Source organism: Fundulus heteroclitus, unplaced genomic scaffold (assembly GCF_011125445.2).
Source record: "Fundulus heteroclitus isolate FHET01 unplaced genomic scaffold, MU-UCD_Fhet_4.1 scaffold_233, whole genome shotgun sequence".
In the NCBI taxonomy this organism is placed as follows: Eukaryota; Metazoa; Chordata; class Actinopteri; order Cyprinodontiformes; family Fundulidae; genus Fundulus; species Fundulus heteroclitus.
The window spans coordinates 152,416-166,297 of NW_023396645.1; positions in this window are offsets into that span (position 1 = coordinate 152,416).

A 13,882-nucleotide genomic window follows, 5' to 3' on the forward strand; every position below is an offset into this window, starting at 1 on the left:
AAGGAGAAGGACTCTTCTGCGATCGGCCAGTTCCGCACCATCTCTCTGCTGAGTGTAGAAGCCAAGATCTTCTTCTCAGTCTTGGCGAGAAGAATAACTAACTACATGACAGCAAATGGATATGTCAACACCTCGATCCAGAAGGGGGGGATTCCAGGGTTCTCTGGATGCCTGGAACACACCACCATCCTCAGCCATCTGATCCAGGAGGCCAGGGGGAGCAAGGGCAACCTAACAGTTGTCTGGCTGGACCTTGCAAATGCATATGGGTCCATGCCCCATTCCCTCATAAACAAGGCTATGGAGCAATACCACATCCCCGATAAGATCAGGCAGATGATTAACAGCTATCTGGGGTCATTCAAGCTACGGTTCCAGACTGCCAAGTTCACCACCGCATGGCAGCCACTGGAGAAGGGCATTGTAACAGGATGCACAGTATCCCCCATTCTGTTCATCATGGGGATGAACCTCCTGATTACAGCAGCAGCAGCAGAGGCCAAGGGACCAGTTACGGCAACAGGGAGCAGACAACCCCCACTCAGAGGATATTTTGGATGACCTCACCATTAAAACCACAACCAATGTGCAGCAAGATGGATCCTGAAGACTCTCGGGGCCTTAGCGTCATGGGCGAGAATGGCTTTTAAGCCCAGGAAGTCACGGAGTATGGTGATAAGGCGGGGGAAACTAACAGAGGCTTATGAACTGCATGTCCAAGGCGAGAAGATCCCTACAATCAGGGAGAACCCCCATTAAATGCCTGGGGAAGTGGTACGACGACACCCTCAGTGACAGAAACAATATCTCTGACACTGCACATCAGGCGGACGAGTGGCTGAGGAGGATTGACAAGTCAAGCCTACCCGGCAAGTTCAAGTCCTGGATATACCAGCATGGGCTCCTACCAAGGCTTATGTGGCTGCTGACAGTCTATCAGATCCCAGTGACTGCAGTGGAGGGAGTGGAGAGGAGAGTGAACAAACATCTGAGGCGGTAGCTTGGTATCCCTCCCAGCTTCACTGCAGTTGGGCTCTACATTCGATCAGGACAGCTCCAACTTCCATTTTCCTCTGTGGTGGAGGAGTTTAAGGTGGCTAAGTGCAGGGTGGCTATGATGCTCAGAGACTCAAAGGACGAGCAAGTAAGCAACGCAGGGGTCACAACACGAACAGGCCGTAAGTGGGCAGCAGACACTGCAGTTAGACAAGCTGAGAGCTCCCTGGAGTTGAGAGACATCATTGGCAATGTCTGCATGGGTCGGCAAGAACTGGGAACATCTCACTTCACACAGTGGAGGAAGGCAAGCGCCCAGCAGAGGCAGGATATGGTACAAGCGGAAGTTCGTCACCAGGAGAAGGAGACACGGAAGGCTAAGGCTGTGGAACTGGCAACCCAGGGAACATGGAACAAATGGGACCTCCCAAACAGGAGGGTCACATGGACTGAGCTCTGGAGGCTGGAACCTTTCCGTGTTAGCTTCCTCCTGAGGTCTGTGTATGACACACTCCCATCACCAGCAAACCAGCCAGGTAGGGCTTGAGGGAGGACCCGCTCTGCAAGTTGTGCGGGAAGAGGGGGACACTGGCCCACATTTTAGCAGGGTGCCAAATCGCTCTGGCTCAGGGGAGATATAGGTGGCGGCATGACCAAGTGCTCCGAGTGATGGCTGACATTTTTGAGCAGGCCAGGAGAAGACCACAGCCGACCAAGCCACAAGTACCATTAATGCAATTCATCAGGGTAGGAGAAAAGCCATCTTCTGTTAAAAGAGCCAGGACCAACATTCTCCAAGGGGCACAGGGGTGGGAGATGTCAGTCGACCTGGGGAAGAAGCTCACTTTCCCACCCATCGTCCAGACCACCTTGAGGCCTGACGTTGTCATCTGGTCAGAGCAAGCGAAGAAAATCATTCTGGTGGAACTGACTGTGCCTTGGGAGGAAGGCTGTGAGGAGGCCCATGAGAGGAAGAACCTAAAATACCAGGACCTCATCATGGACTGCAAAGACAAAGGCTGGCAAGCATGGCTGTTTCCAGTGGAGGTCGGGTGCAGAGGGTTCCCAGCACAGTCAATGTGGTCTGTGCTCACTGTACTTGGCATATCTGGCAAGGAAAGGAAGACAGCTGTGCGCAGGATTGGGGAGGCAGCAGAGAGAGCATCATGCTGGTTGTGGTTTAAGAGGGAGGAGGGGGGCTGGAGGCCTAAAGATGATGGGCAGTGACCTGGCCACCACTGCTGACCCGCCAGCTGGAGGGTGTAGCGATTAAGGGTTGAAACACCCCGTGAAGGTTGGGCACCGTCTGATGACATCAGCTCCAGGCCAAAAGCCATCCACAGTCACTTTAGAGAGTGGCTGTATGTATAGCATCACGTGATGTATACAACAAGTCATGTCCCATTTATCCATGTGGATTACTACACGTTCATGATGCAGTACAGGGTCAAACTAAAAAAAATTTCTCACGTGTGCTTCACTCGCCTGGGACCTGAGCATCTCGATCTTCTATCAAAGGTAAGAGGAATCAAATCCTTTTCTTTTAAATGTGTTCTGACACTATGGTGCTTAGTCTGTGCACAAAGCACAGATGACTACTTAGGGAATTAGATACGTAATGTAAATATTGTTACCTATTTCTTTATGTATTATTGCATAGAAAATCTAGTTTTCATTAACTGGAGTGCATAATTTCAAAGACATAATTTCAAAGACAGAATGGATATCTTCACCAATGCTGATTAATGCACAGAATTGTGGAAACTTACGGACTCGTGGCTGTCTACAGCCTCAGGCTGTGGCGATGGCTCCGGCTGAGAGGCATTCCGTTGAACAGCTGTGCTGACCAGCGCTGGAATATTACAGTTGGCAAAAATTGGCACGCCAAATGTTTCCTGTCCCAAAGAGTGTGATGAAGGTGTCGTACGCCATCCACTTGGTGGACTTCCAGTCCAAAATGTTAACGCTTCAACAGCCAATCTTGTTCTGATCTCTGTAGAAAATGGTAAGATATAAAACAAGTGGATTTTATTTTAAAGTTAAGTGAGCTTGTTTCAAGCTAGACCAGCTTGAATAAAGTTTAGTCATCTCCAATACGAAGTATTTTTCTCTAATTTACAGATTTAATGTTACTAACATTCAGCTTAATTTGCTAAAAGTAAGAACAAAAAAATGCATAATTGCTTAAAATGAGTGCACTTCACTTATTTTGAGATGCAAAGAATACATCTTTTTTATAATTTCATCTTAAAACAAGCATTTTATGCTTATATTTCAGTTAGTTTGGGACACTGACAATTTACTTCTAAAGAAATGTTATCTTAAAATCAGCATTTCAGCTTATTTTGAGACCTCTGAACACATGCATATTTCTAGATTTAAAAATGTTAAATCAATAAATCTTGTCAAGTAAAATTATCTTGCTGCATGGACAGATAATTTCCCTTGTTTTGAGCATCTTTCCCTTGGATTTAGTTTTTTTTTTTTTCAGACCACCCTTTTTTTGCAGTGTAATAACCTAGTCTGATCTATTTCTCTCTTTTTTATTCAGGCATGACTTGACAGGAAAAATAGATTGTTGTCACATACATACGTGAATATGTGGTTTTTGTTTCCTCGGCACATTTGTATTTGCTCTTGGCAAAGGATGGATGCTGCATTGGGGTGTTTAGAAAATCGTTTGGGTCCCGGGCTTTATTAAGGGTTTCTTCTTGTATCCAGTCCCTATGCTTCTTCTTAGTGTCCACAATCTTGAGCACACAATGTGAGCAGTACACAGAGCGCTGACATTATATCCAGGAGATGTCTATAAATTTCAGAATTTGGTTACCCCGTGTGAATGTGCCACATAAAACCATGTAGTACATATATGTTACATATGTTAGACCACAACTAAAGTTCCCATAAAGGAGTGGTTTATGAAGCACGGTGTACCTGAACGTCTCCACTCAGATCAGGGCCGTAACTTTGAATCAGAGGTTATTGCTGAACTTTGCAGAATGTATGGTGTGAAAAAAAATGCGTACAACACCCCATCATCCGAAAGGGAATGCACAGTGTGAGCGTTTTAACCGCACTCTGCATGAACTGTTGCACACACTTCCACCTGACAAAAAGAAGCGTTGGCTTGGACATTTACCTGAGTTGGTTTATGCGGGGATATTCCCCTTACTTCTTGCTCAATGGGGTAGATCCCTGTTGATGAATTGCTTGCAAATGAAACTCATCACTATAAAAATCTTGATTGGCTTGCCGTGGACCAACAAAGACTCAAAGAGGCACATGTAAAAGCAAAAAAGTATGCAGAGCACAAAGCAGCAAAACGCATTGCTCGGCATAGTCACAAAGGGTACTGTCCTTCAATTGAGGCCGGAGAGTATGTTTATCTGAGACACACACCAACTGGTCATAACAAAATTCAGGATGCATGGAGTCCAGTTGTATACCAACTCATAGACATAGTAGGCACAACTTGCACAGTACAACCTGTAGAGGGAGGACCTACAAAAACGGTTAACAGGGCTCATATCAGGTTATGTGTTAATCTGCCAGACACAACCCAGAGACACATTGAAAACACTGTAACCAAACACTACTGGACCACACACTGACTCATGTAATGAGTATGATGGGGGTATAGTCATTGAAGAGGTTTCTTTTGACTTGACTCCTTGTTCAGGTGTAGAAAACTGTCCTATTGGTGAAAATGTTCAGAAACTAGCAGAGTCTCAGTTAATTTCAGAACATGAACCTGTGATTGAACAGGTGGAGACGGAACATGTTGACAATCAAACATGCAATATTGACCAACCGTGTGAGATACCAGTATCTCCTCCTTACATTAGACAAGCTCCCATACCTGCCCCCCGCAGGAGTAAAAGAGTGAATGCAGGGAAACACCCAAATCCGCATCATGAACCTAGGTCAGTGTTGGAGACAGAACTAAACTCATCAATTTCTTTACAGATTATTGCAAGCTTAGGCTCTGTGTTTTTCAGAGAAGCTTTAACAGAAGTGAAAAACAGTTGCTTTGTCACAGAGGACAATGGCGGTTAAGCAGGGGAGAATGTAACCAGGTGAAAAATGGGTACATATCAAAAATGTATTTTGTAAACTATGTTTTGCTTTTGTTTCACCGACTGGTTGTAATTTTAGTTTTTGTCAGCATGTGGTGCTGTTGGTACTGAGAGGTCTAAAGTTACCAGAAGTAGAAAAAACCTCTTGTTTATGTACTGTGGCACTCTAACTGGTAAAACGGAAGAGAAGGACATTTTTTGAGCCGAGACTTGTTGGAGAAGACGACTCTATGGCCACAGCGAAGAATCCAAGTATTCAAAGTGCCACTGCCGTTTGTTATATGCAGTTTGTTACGTTTCAGCTTGTATGTGAAGCTGCGTTGCTACTCTGTTGAGTGCTAACAGCTCTGTTAGCCCGCCATTTCATTGAAGCTAAGGCTTTCTACTGATAGAATATGGGTCATTTATTTCTACAAATACTGAACCTCATTTAGTCCATTTTTTTTGCAACTCAGAAGGAAAAAATTTTGTTTTTTTGTTTGTTTTTTTAAATAAAGAACCCCTGTTATTTGAAGCTCTGGGTGCTGTATTACTCCCAGCTTCATTAACTTTCAAAGTAGATATTATATGTGATATGTTACCAGAGCCCATTCAGAAAGTGTATTTAAGACCTTGATAGAACCCAGTACATTTATCCCACTAAAAAGTGTTATTTAAGATAAGATAACATTAGCTAATCCTTTATTTATCCCACGACAGGGAAAATTATAGAATTAAAGCAACAGGCAAGTGCACAAAACACAGACAAAATTACATAAGGATTGAAAGATATAATATAAGAGGTGGATTAGGAAAAAACACTATGAACATAACATTATTATTATTATTATTATTATTATTATTATTTTGCAATTGTAATAATAAAATAAAAATCACAAAAATCAAAAGGTCAACGGTTTCATGATACATCAAGCTTAAATGTAAAAAGTATCAGTATCGTATTATATCGGTATCGGCGATACTGACCCTGTATTTACTTGGTATCGGATCGATTAAAAATTCCCGGTATTGCCCACTCCTACTATAAGGCTTGTCCGAACTCATGTCCATTTAAATCATATGAGATATAAAATCCCTCCATGCCTTGGATCCATGCTTCTGGATCTTCCTGTACAGGAGTTACCCCTTCCACAGTAGGCCCATGGCCTACTAACACGCTTATCCCTGCGTTCGCGAGGTGCCTGTCTCTATCTCCAACTGTCAATGGGCAAGAGGCGTTGTATAAACTGGACAGGTCGCCCGTCCATCGCAGGGGAGAAATAGTCCAGACTTTTGCCCAATTTACTGTGATATCACCAAGACCTGCTGCGCTAGAATAGCACAGGTGTTGTGCCAAACGACTTATCCCCGGCAGAATTTGTATCCCCTACGTTGGGAGCGCATTCAACTGGAAGAATGAATCTAGTCAACTCCACCTCATTTCCAACCTATTAGGCGTGGAAATGAAGATGTTTTACTTTTCTTAACGAAATATAGCAATGGTGTCGTTACATTATCGTTCAGTTAGTGTGAAAAAACTGAAAATGTAACACTTGTTAGTGCTATCATAAAGGATTGCTATGTCGGTTAAAACTCAATTGATCACTCAATATAACACGTTATCTGAAAGTAAACGGCTCTGTGGTCATTTTCACATGTGTCACGAAAATATTAGCTTTATGTTATTAGATTGTCGCATGTCTGTCTGCTTAAACCAAAAATCCACCTTCCTGAGTCCATCACAGCTGTCTATTGGTTTGTCTTTTTTCTTTTTCTTTTCTTTTTGACCCGCATGAATGGATCATATAGAGCGGATTTCATGTGTGATCAAATGAACACTGAATAAAGGTAAAGCCAAAATTATCAGATTTAATAAGATTTTAATTCAACCAAGAACCATATAGAGATATGAACCATATTAAGAAACGAGATATGTCTCTTTTAAAAATAGAACAATGTATTAGGAGTTTTAAAAAATCAATTTAATTTTATTAGAATGTGATATTTAAAATATTTAGACTTCACAAAGCTGAAGGTTAAAACTTTTATTGATTTCAAAAAATACAATACAAAATTCTACAAATTCCGAAGGGGATAACTCGTTTGGCACAACGAGTTTATACAACGCGTCTCACCCATTGACAGCTGGAGATCGGCACCAGCACTTCGCAAACCCAGCGGGGATAAGCGTGTTAGAAAATGGATGGATGGCTGGACGGATGGTCTGGGCTATTTCTTTTTTCTTGCCATCAAGATCTCAGCCAGCTGGCACCAGAAAATGCTATTATTTGGGCTTTCTTCACCTGGAAACAAATGCATTACGAGTGCAGCCATGATGAACTGGTGAATGCGCACAGCTGACAATACAGCGATCTGATTGGCTGAGCAGCAAAAATCGAATCACGTGACCTCTTGAACCGGAGCGCCACGGTTTAGATTTTTTTATCGGCTATAACTTCTTAATGTGCAAGTGAAAACGTGGGAACATTGGTGTTTTGAGTTCACTGCTATGTGTAGCAACTTTTCCCGGTGGAAGAAAGTTGCCCCCAGACAGTTCATACAAAACTTCTTAAGGAAGCGTCCTACAGATTCTGGCCCACGGACTACAGCTTTTCTAGCTTCCTCTAATGACCACGGACAGAAAACTGGGATTGTTTGAGGCTGCTGATTTCCTACATGCACCATATGATACAATTCTTTGGGCTGGTCTGTAGGTAAAGGATGATCTGGTTTACTCTGTCCATCCAGATTTTGGTATAGATTTGGAATTTGCCTGGGGCACCTTAAGGGATTATAAGGTGGTGGTCTAGTTTCTTCAGTCCCTACCATAGTTTGCGTGACTGGAGTAGTTTAATGGCGGGTTCTTTTTTTTTTTTTTTGTTTAGAGCCTAACATTGTGGGATACCAAACAGGGGCTGGAGGAGGGTGTTCCGCTGGACCTGGCACTGCAGCGGCTGGCCCAGCGGCTGCAGTGCCACCCCAGCCTCTCCTGCTGGTTGAAACTCTCTCCCTCTACACGGTGTTTCATTATCTTCTGGACAGATGAACATAACATTAGTTCTATTTATTTTGTTTTTTGTAATAGCCTCCTGTCTCCTTTGCGCCTGTGTTATTTCAAACACTTTAATTTTTTTTGTTTTTTATTTCCTGTTTTTGCACTAGCGCTTGTTTCTAGCTGGCAAACAATGTTTTTCCACTGATCTACCTTTAACGTACCATCTACTTTATACTTTTCCTTCCACTTCTGCAAGTATTTTAAATACTTGCAGATCTCCCTTTTTACTTTGTCCTGAACCCATCCTGCTTACTTTTGCGTTGTGTTTATCTACCTTACAAAACTTTAACTTTTTCTAATACGTGTGCTGAGGACTTTTAACCACCCATCTACATTTGCAGAGGACTTTAACCACCCGTCTACCTTTGCGGAGGACTTTAACCATCCGTCTTAACACTTACTTGGTTGGTTCTGTTCTGTCCCGGTCCAATCCCATCAATCCCTCATGGGCGAAAGGAGGCTACCTATGACGCTGGCCCAGCGAGGAATTTACCCCCCGGGACTATCCCGTCAGGTTCTCTGGACTCTGACCACCGGTGATTTTCAGCGCGTTTCTCCTCTCATCAGTGAGTCGATATGTTGTGATCCGGATGACGGCACCAGGCTGATACAGTAATGATAATAACCCCTTATTGTCCTAGAAAGAACCAACACAGAAACACAAGTTACTTTTCTGCAGAGAGACCGAAAGAAAAGCCAGGCGGAGAACTGCACTCCCTCAAAGCCTGATCTCAACTCTGCCGGGACATCCCTGTCTTCTGCTTTCATTATTGGTCTTTCAAAGAAGGAGTCAGTACGAGGAGGGGTCAGGAATTTACATGCATAATGGCATACAGAGTTATCTCTGTGGTTTTCAGTCACCTGCAACTGCACAGCTGGATAAGGCAATACATCTCCTTATCTAGCAGAACAATCCACTCTGTTTGAAGTTACAAACAACAAAATATTCCTGCAAGCCAACTCTTGAAACAGACTAAATGCCTGTAACTTAATGAAAATAAAATCACATTTATATTTGTCTAACAATAACCTTTACATTTTCTGTGCCAACCACCTTTTACATTGGCCCTAATGTAATTGGCATATTCCACTCAGTTTGGTTTTCAATCTATGCGGTAAGGTTACCTGACTCAGCCAGATGGATTTGCTCCGCATATCCATCTGGAAACCTTCCGTTAAAGTAATTTTGGGAAGGGGCGAAAATACTGGTTAGCTGATTGGCCTATGTTGGTGATAGACGGGCCAAATAAACCAATCAGATCAACGAAGCATATGACGTACTCGTCAACAGAGCGACGACGAAAACACAACCACAACCCAAGCTACTCTTGCTGCTGCAGGTAAAGGCTCGTTAGCTCAGCAAAGAAATACTTTGTAATTCCGATAAAACTTGCTGAATAGCCACGCTAACGCTAGTTTCATCGGCTGAAGTCGCCATGTTCTTTAGACTGAACTGTCGCGCTTCTCGTTGTGTCACACCTCAACCCGCCTCAAAGCCAACGCTGCTTGGACGTTCGTTTGGTGAACGGCTCCAAATTTTCTTTAACGGAAAGTAGCCAGACTGATCTGCGTGTGAAACCTTAAAAGCTCGCGAGATCAGGATGGTCTCACGAGGCTAGCGGTAAGGTCCAATGGTAAGTGAACACCTCTTGGACTTGGCTTTAGATCCACCTCCATCTGTCAGTGTTGTGTGCTTAGCCACTATTAGGCATTACTGTGTGACTTTAACAGTGTTTTTGATGTTAGTTTGGCAAAAAAAAAAAAAAACATACGTGTAAGTAGACAGTAGCCAAGAGGCACACATCAAATTTATACAGAAATGTTATAGTTTATGAAATATCACTGTACACAGTAGTAAATGTTCTGACAGTAAAAGTTTCACTGTAAGCTTTTTTGACCTACTTTGCATAAGTTTAAACTATATAAGTAACATATATGTAATGAATTATGGAACTGAACCCAATATTCAGCCAGACACAAGGGGAAACGTTAAGGAGGTTCATTAAATGAAAGAACAAACAGAAACAGTCCTTGGGAGAGTCCAGAGGGGAGACAGGCAGGATGAGCTACTAGGAGCCGGCACAGACCAGGCGAAAATCCAGGGAAGAGGCAGAGCTTCGGTGGCAGTCCAGATAGGGGACTCCAAGGTAGCAGTCCACACAAGGCTGGCAAGGGTCGGGCTCACGGGCAGACAATTCAGGTCAGAAACAGAAACCAAGATCCAGCAGCAGATCAGGTCCGAAATCCAGGCAGGCAAAACAGAAACAGACAGGGGTCGGGCTGGCTCATTAACAGGAAGCAGAAACAGGTAAAAAACACAGGCAGGTAAGACAAAAATCACTGGAAGTTTGCACTGTGAGGATTGAGACGTTCTGGCAGAGTGTAGAGGACAGAGGCAGGATTAAATAGGCTGGTTAACAGGTGAGCAGAGTAAACAGGTGGAGGTCATCAGGGGAAGGGAAGTGGCTGAAGGAGGAAAAAAGCAGACAGAAAATAAGTGGAAGGGGACTGAAACTAAACTAAACCAACCCAGAACATAAATAACTACAAAGACTAAACCTAAGATAGAAACCCAAACTAAGACTAAAACTAAGACAAAGAACTCAAATTATCACAATATAAGTTTCATTGGCACACCTGGGTAGGTTGATATCCTCTCAAAAAGGCTAGCGTAAATATCTGTCTTTTCAGTCGAAGATCATTAAATAAATTTGTCCAAAAATCAGTCAGATTAAATGAACATCTGATGTTAAACTGTCTTCAAGTTAGGTTGCTTCGGGGTCATACCGGAAAAAATGTGTGACTTCTGGGTGAGGAGGCATTGTTCGGGTAAAAGCTTTCCCGTTCTGTTCGTCCTAAAATAAATTGTTAACAGCAAAACATCGGTCTGGTGCTTGGGTGTCATAACGGAACGTTACAGTATTCACATGAAAACATATTTATTTAGAAGAAATCTTCTACGCTTCATTTTAAGATAAAATATATGCATTGTGCTGTAAATGCACACCTGGCTTGAGGGCTCTACTTCATTGTGGCAAATATGCTCAATTGGCAAAAATCAGGGAACCTGTCATGCAGGTGAGACATCTAAGGTCAAAGTTAGTGAAGAAGGAGGAGAGAGAGAGAGAGAGAGAGAGAGAGAGAGAGAGAGAGAGAGAGAGAGAGAGAGAGAGAGAGAGAGAGAGAGAGAGAGAGAGAGAGAGAGAGAGAGAGAGAGAGAGAGAGATCAGAATTGCAATGGATCCGGGAGTCAAAAGAGGAAAATTTGAATTTGGGCCAAAAATTTTATTTACAAAGTTTAAATTGAATGACTTGGTCGCACAGCGCCTACAAACAGAGCTGCTTATGGTGCTGTGACTCTGCACCGCGACAAACACCAATGCGCATGACGCACCCACATGGCTGCTGCCTCCACTGCTGGGGGGGGGGGGGGGATAGGTGATAGACGTGATTCTTGACTATGTTCACACACAGATCTGTAATACTTTTCATTGTGATTCAGACGGGCGCAGTTAATTTTAAAGAGGCAGTTTTACCGCCTATTCAGACCAGAACAGGGAGTGTTCTGGTCTGCCGGTGGGGCTCCCTGCGTGGATATGAGGTGTGTTGCTGTGGGCGTGTATACCTGCTGAATGTAACTGCTGTGAAACAATCAGAAAATAACGTTTTATTTCTCTGATTAATAACATCTTTATGGAGCGCTCTGTTATTGTTACTCTGTGCCTCTCTACCAGTTTTCTCTGTGGCTCGCTCTCTCACTCGACATCAAACACAAATCAAATTAAATGTCCTTGTGTTTGAATTCTGCGGTGTAAATTGTGAGTCAGACTCAGATTTAGTACATATATTACTAAATCTGATATTAGGTACATAAAATACATAAAGTGAGAACACACACAGGCAGATAATCAGAGTTTAGCCCGTGAATCCAACTGGATCTCTGCTTCAGAGACGTTTCAGGTTGTGGAGGATTGGCCGACCTGAGCTTCTTTTTCTTTCTCTGGATTCACGCTGAGCCACAGATGCACCTGAAAATCCACGGGATTCTTTTGTGAATGTTGTGCGTAACTTTATTGCAGTTAAATTGAAATTATGTTCTAATTTTATTTACATAACCTTTGTTATGACAATTAAGTTGTAACTACAACTGCAATTTTTTTTTTTTTTTTTTTTGAAGATTGGGGTGTGTCAACCCGGTTGAGAAACGGAAAGGGGTGCGTGGTGAAAAAAGTTTGGGAAACCCCTGTGCTAGGCAATTGTTAGGAATACTTACATCCTTTTAGTTGTTTGTTTAGCTGAAATAATCAGAATCAGAAGATAAAAAAAGATTAAAAATCAGGGTAAATTGCTGACAACAACTCAGTGAAGGTGGTAGTACACTGGCTGAAAGCCACAAACCTGTGCAGCACTTTAGCCACCCCGGCGGTTTTTATAAAATGTGCCATAGAATGTGCCATTCAGTCCATAGGGCAGAAGTTTCCAGAAGGGCTAGGCAAGAGGGGAATACAGGATCCAGGCGATAGATTCAGTAACAGGAGGCACACACACTGTGCAGAGGTTTCCAAATGAGGCAGAGGCAGTATCAGGGTTTAGTTTTGACTTGGCTTTTGTCTACTGTTAGTTTTCAGTTCTTCCTCTTTGTTAGGGTTTTAGTTATGATTTGACTTTATTTTCTGTTTAATGACCAACACCTGTTGGTCATTAATCAGTCAGACTCATTTCACCTGCCAGCCTCCCTACTTAAGCCTCCCTCTGCTTTCACTCCTCTGCTGGTTTGTCATCAGACAACACCTACTCCCCACCTGTCTACCTGAATGTTCCCTGCTTGCTGCTGGAACCCTGCCACTTCTGCATCTCTATACCTCAGCCTGCCTTTGATTATTCCAGACTCATCTGTGCTACTTTCCTGTTGAGACTCAGATCTGCAAGTATTCACCCAGCCAAGCAATTTATCCTGTTGTGCCTCTGACCAGTAAGGTTCCCTCTCTGCCGTGCTGTGGAACCTGCTGCTGTGCCCTGGTTCTCTCTCTGCCGTGCTGTGGATCCTGCTACTGTGCTCTGGTCTCCAAGAACTCTCTCCAGGCCGTCAGCTCCTGCTCACATCTACTCCCCTGTTCCAGTTCAGTCCTGCCTCTCTGGTTTCATCATCCACCACTCCATCTACATTTCAATATACTCTCAATTTTAGCTCCGTGTGTGTGGTTCTGAGTTCATTCAAGACAAATCCTGACAGGCAGGAGACAGGTCCAGGGTCCACGCTTGCATTGTACACGACAGGCAGGAGAATCCAGAAAGGGGCAGAGACAGACAGGCTTGGTCAAGAGGCAAGGCTGGAGGTTGATGTCCAAGGAGTATCCGACGGGGGGCATGGCAGGCAGGAGAAAACAGGAATCAGATAGGTCGAGATCAGGAGGTAAATACAAGGAACACTGGATGGTCTACTCCCACAAATGGCTTTCAAGAATATGACACTTACCCACTGGAAGAGCCAGGAATATATAGTGCTCCTCCCATATGCAGCAACTCTCAGTATTTAGTTACTGTTACATGCTGCACGTGTAACAGCTCGGAATTGATTGCCGGTGCAGCAGAGGGAGCAGGGAGTGACGTCATGGGATTGCACACAGCAGCTTTTCAGGCAAGAGCAAGAGAAGTCCTGCATAACTCCTAAGCTCTATATTAGCAGTTTGAAATACATTATTTAAAAAATACAACATGCAATGCAACAGCAATATGTTATCAAATCAGATTACATTTTTTGTAATTTGTAGATTTA